The following is a 5385-nucleotide window of genomic DNA, read 5'->3' as shown; positions in this document are numbered from 1 at the left end:
TGAAGCATACTTAGGTACACTGCATGTGCTCAGAGCTGGTATTGCATGTATTGCGTGGGAAATGACTCAGCATGTGTCATGTACACCACCACTGGCTCTCTTTGCAGATACACTTTTTAAAATGAGTGTTTATATGCTCCTATTAGGAAACATACATTTAAACAGTGATATATTTTTTTCTAGAGTATTTTTGCTAATGCATGTGTATTGGAAAAATGCTTCTATTCAGTTTACATAAGACTGTGTTTAGTATATACAGTAATATTGTGTGCAGTGTGGTCATACCACCACAGAGGGCGCTGCGGCATTTGACTGCACTCACTGTCTCACTACCATGATGAACTTTCTGTGTGTGCTGCAGACAAGTCATGTGCAATCAGGTAAGATCACTAGATCAGCTATTGGAGCTGTATTTTATGTATTGCTTTGATGCTGATCAGAAGCCTGGCAGGGGTTAATACTTTGGGTTGCTGTGGGTTACAGTATTTGTGCAGTTTAGAATGACTATGTCCTGCTATGTAGATGCTGAAGGGTTCACTGATCCTCCCATGATCACAAACAGAGCAGCCATGTTGGAGTTTTCTCTGTGCTTGGATAGAGCTGACCCTTTGAAAGCAATGTTCCATTTTGATAGTGGTGCTTCTTTGTGACAGGATTTTTATGGCACTATCAACTAATATCAATTAAAATGTTAATGAATTATAAATCTTGTCTAAAAACACTCTTCAAACAAAGGAATGCCCCTGTCACAAGAACAATAAATTAAACTCCCTTTACAATTTACAGTGCTTCAGCAACAACTTAAAGGGACAGTCTACCATAGAATTGTTATTGTTTTAAAAGTTCCCCAGTTTTGCATAACCAACACAGTTATATTAATACGCTTTTTACCTCTGTGATTACCTTTGTATCTAGGAACCTTCTTCCTACCCCCTGATCACATGACTGTGACTGTTTATTATCTACTAGTCCTAAAGCCCGTTCACACAGGCCATTTATTGCAGTGCAGCGGGCCCACCCTTTGCGCTCTCTCCCTCCCCCTCTCTTTTACTCTCTCTCCCCCCTCTCTTTTGCTCTCTCTCCACCCCCCCCTCTTTTGTGCTCTCTCGCTCCATCCCCTCTCTATCCCCCCTCTTTTGCTCTCTCTCCCCTCTCTTTTTTCTCTTTCCCCTCTCTTTTTTCTACCTCTCTCCCCCCTCTCTTTTGCTTTCTCTCTCCCCTCTCTTTTGCTCTCTCCCCCCTCTCTTTTGCTCTCTCCCCCCTCTCTTTTGCACTCTCTCCCCCTCTCTTTTGCTCTCTCTTCCCCCTCTCTTTTGCACTCTCTCTCTCTCTCCCCCTCTCTTTTGCTCTCTCTCCTCCCTCTCTTTTGCTCTCTCTTCCCCCTCTCTTTTGCGCTCTCTCTCTTCCCCCTCTCTTTTGTGCTCTCTCCCCCTCTCTTTTGCTCTCTCTTCCCCCTCTCTTTGTGCTCCCTCTCTCCCCCCTCTCTTTTGCTTTCTCTCCCCCCTCTCTTTTGCTCCCCCCCCTCTCTTTTGCGCTCTCTCTCTCTCTCCCCCTCTCTTTTGCTCTCTCTCCACCCTCTCTTTTGTGCTTTCTCTCTCCCCCCTCTCTTTTGTGCTCTCTCTCTCTCCCCCTTCTCTTTTGCTCTCTCTCTCTCTCCCTCTCTCTTTTGCGCTCTCTCTCTCCCCTTCTCTTTTGCACTCTCTCTCTTCCCCCTCTCTTTTGCGCTCTCTCTCTCCCCTCTCTCTTTTGCACTCTCTCTCTCCCCCCTCTCTCTCCCGCTCTCTCCCCTTCTCTTTTGCACTCTCTCGCCCCTCTCTTTTGCGCTCTCTCCCCCTCTCTTTTGCACTCTCTCCCACTCCCCCCCCTCTTTTGCGCTCTCTCTCCCCCCCTCTCTTTTGCACTCTCTCTCTCCCCCCTCTCTCTTCCCCTCTCTCTCCCGCTCTTTCTATCTCTCTCCCCTTCTCTTTCTTCTTCTCTCCCTTCTATCCCTCGCGCCCGACCATGCCCCTGGCATGCCTGGCCACGCCCTGTCATGTCCGGCCACGCCCACTTTCGCCCGCACCGGCTTTTCAGGTAGGGACTCTAAGGCCAGGTGTGTTTGTCCTCGCACGCAGTCTCTACTGCGCATGACAGCTTCGGACAAACACACTTGGCCTTTTATTATATAGGATTGTCTTAAATTTAGCATTGTTTTGTGCTAAATCTTAAATAACCCCCTGTGCCTGAACACAGTGTTATCTATATGGCCCATGTGCACTTTCTGTCTTTGTGTTGAAAAGAGATTTAAAAAGCATGTGATAAGAGGCAGCCCTCAAGGGCTTAGGAATTAGCATATGAGTTTACCTAGGTTTAGTTTAAACTAAGAATACCAAGAGAAAAAAAGCAAATTGGATGATAAAACTAAATTGGAAAGTTGAAAAGTACTATTTGAATAATGAAAATTTAATTTATACTAGACTGTCCCTTTAAGGTAAAAAAATATATATTTCTTTAAAAGGCTATATTAGTAAAAAAAAAAACATGCTCTAATTCGTTTTAATTAATTTTAAGACAATCAACCCTGCACTAACCCACAAAGGGGTTAAACACACAGTAGAAGTACCGCTTGGAACCACAGAGCACTGCTGATCCCAAACGGAAGTACTGCTGATCCAATCATGAGCGCTAGTCGTTTAACTAGTATTTCTGATTAGATAAGCAGCAGTTGGCGGTTTTCGCTCTGGACCAGCAGTGCTCTGCAGGTACCAATCAGTACTTCCACTGTGTGTTTAAAGCCTGTGGGTTAATCACAAAGTAGTCCAGGGTCAATAGACTTAAATTTACATAAAAGAATGTCATTTTTTTTTTACTATTAAGGCCCTTTTTAAAGGGACAATAAACACCTTGAGATGGTAATATAAAATGATAAACTGTGTGTGTATGTGTGTATATATATATATATATATATATATATATATACTTTCATTATTTATTTTGTCCCCTTTTCCTGTAATTATATTCTGAAATTGTGAGCTTTTTAGCTCCTGTTAGAAATGGCAGTGCAGAACATATTCCACACAGCCATTGGCTGCACACTCTAGTGACAAATTTATAACTGTCTCTATTTGGCTACAGCAGAGAAGGTAACCTAAGTTACAACATGGCAGCTCCCATTGTTTTATAGAAACTAAAACTTTACACTTAGTTTGTTAATGTTTAAACACCAAATAAAACTTTAAAAAATACATCTACATGTTATTTTAAGACTAACCTTTTCTTTCAATGCTTCATTCTATCTAGCATTTATTTAGGGCTAGATTACAAGTGGAGCGCTAATTTATCACGCATCCGCAAGGGCACGCAATAAATAACCAGCCATTAGTGTCTAGTTATTGCTACTGTATGCTTGTGGTAGCAGCTAGCGCTTATAAAATTAACCAGAGATCAGATCTCTGGTTCATTTTATAAATATGCCCCAAATGCCCCCAAAATACAGTGTAGTGTATTTTATAAAAAATAAATGCACTAGGTAGTATTTTGGGGGTAAAGTTGGCCGGAGTAGGGTGTTATATTTGCTGCATTGCTGTGCTACTTACCCACTTCGCTGCACTTAGATTCTGAGCTTGCGTAACATTACACTTTAGTTGTAATACCAGCTAATATTAGCGGACGCTGTTATTACTCAGAGCACTAATGTTGCTTGCGCACAAGCGATATTTAGCACTCCACTTGTAATCTGACTCTTATTGTTTAATATCCCTTTAAATAAGCAAGCACCTCACACAGCATGGGAGTATCACAGAAGTAAATAGAATACTGTCTTACTAAATGCTACTCTGCTATATCATTTTCCTTTGGGAAGGGAAGTGGGGATATGAGGATTTAGAATATGGCAAATCTAGAAAACACATTACTTTATATTTTGTAAAAGAAAAAAACACAATTGAAAAGGAAATAAACTGCACACTGTGACTTTCCCTCTTTTATCTCCAAAAGTCTAGGAACAAAACCAAACATTTTAATTACAACATAGGGTATCAAATAGTCCACATTGATTTCTAGAGAAGTAAAATATAAATATCTTAAGGAAAAAAAGTCTCAATATAGTAACCTCTTAACGACTAAGGGCCCGATCCGATATGCAGCGTCACCCGCAGAAGCCGGCGACGCCAAAATTTGCGCGGGTTTGGTATCCTATATATGGCATAACCTAGAAGTTACGCTCGTATATTTCTGCCTTTGCCCGTAGTTTTTTGGGCCATAGACAGGTATACCAAACCCGTGCAGTTTGGTATCCAATATACAGCGTAAGGACTTACGTGGCGAAAATGGAGAAAGCTTACTCCATTTTCACCTTGCCACAAAATGCAGCCGTAGTAAGTCTTACACTGTCTATTGGAGCCCTGTAACTCCCTACCTACCTGCTAAATAAAACCTAACTCATGCGCAATGTCTATCTACCTGTCAACCGCGATCCCCCGCCGCAAACCCTAATAAAGTATTTAACCCCTAAACCACCGCTCCCGGACCCCGCCGCCACCTACATTAAAAGTATAACCCCCTAATGTGATCCCCCTACACCGTCGCCAGCTACATTACCTACCCCCTAATGTGAGCCCCTTACACCGCCGCCACTTACATTACCTACCCCCTAATGTGAGCCCCCTACACCGCCGCCACCTACATTAACTACCCCCTAATGTGAGCTCCTACCCCGCCGCCAGCTATATTACCTACCCCCTAATGTGAGCTCCTACCCTGCCGCCAGCTATATTAAAATTATTAACCCCTAATTTAATCCCCCTACCCCGCCGCCAGCTATATTAATTACATTAACCCCTAATTTAATCCCCCTATACCGCCGCCAGCTATATTAAATTAATTAACCCCAAATCTAATCCCCCTACACCGCCGCCAGCTATATTAAATAGATTAACCCCTAATCTAATCCCCCTACACCGCCGCCAGCTATATTAACTATATTAACCCTAATTATATTAGGTTCAGGTGCTGGATATCTTTGTTCTCTATTATCCTTGATCATATCTTTTAATATCTTATTCTCTATTTGTAAATCACGGATAGCTTGTCCCATTTGGTCAAGTTTCTGACTGAGGTTATAAACAACCTGTGGTAATTCAGCAGGATCCATACTCTATGCTGTACTGTTCTTTTTAGGCTTAGTAATATGTAATATTCAGAAAACACCACTCCCATGGAGATTGGAGTACTCAGAGGGCTACTTACCCCAGAGGAGAGGATGAGAAGAAGAACTAAACAATTGTGCATGTACTGTGCCAGCCCTAACCATACAGTCTCTGAATGTCCAATACTACGCAAAAACAAGAAAAGTAAGTCAATTGTGTTATATAATTCACACTATAAAAACACTTCAACAGCTTACTG

General features: G+C 42.2%; 1 long non-coding RNA gene across 1 annotated transcript in view; it reads left to right on the top strand.

Moving 5' to 3' along the window:
* The first annotated feature begins 332 nt into the window (after window positions 1-332).
* The window catches only part of LOC128641656 (uncharacterized), a 5187-nt gene continuing 134 nt past the window's right edge, over window positions 333-5385 (top strand). Inside the window, exons 1-2 of the long non-coding RNA XR_008399578.1 lie at window positions 333-380; window positions 5158-5330. This is a non-coding gene — a long non-coding RNA (uncharacterized LOC128641656). The remainder of the gene's footprint in view (window positions 381-5157; window positions 5331-5385) is intronic.

The sequence above is a fragment of the Bombina bombina genome, chromosome 1, assembly GCF_027579735.1.
Source record: "Bombina bombina isolate aBomBom1 chromosome 1, aBomBom1.pri, whole genome shotgun sequence".
In the NCBI taxonomy this organism is placed as follows: Eukaryota; Metazoa; Chordata; class Amphibia; order Anura; family Bombinatoridae; genus Bombina; species Bombina bombina.
Note: the sequence above shows the minus strand (reverse complement) of the source record. Positions and strands in the feature narration are given on the sequence as shown.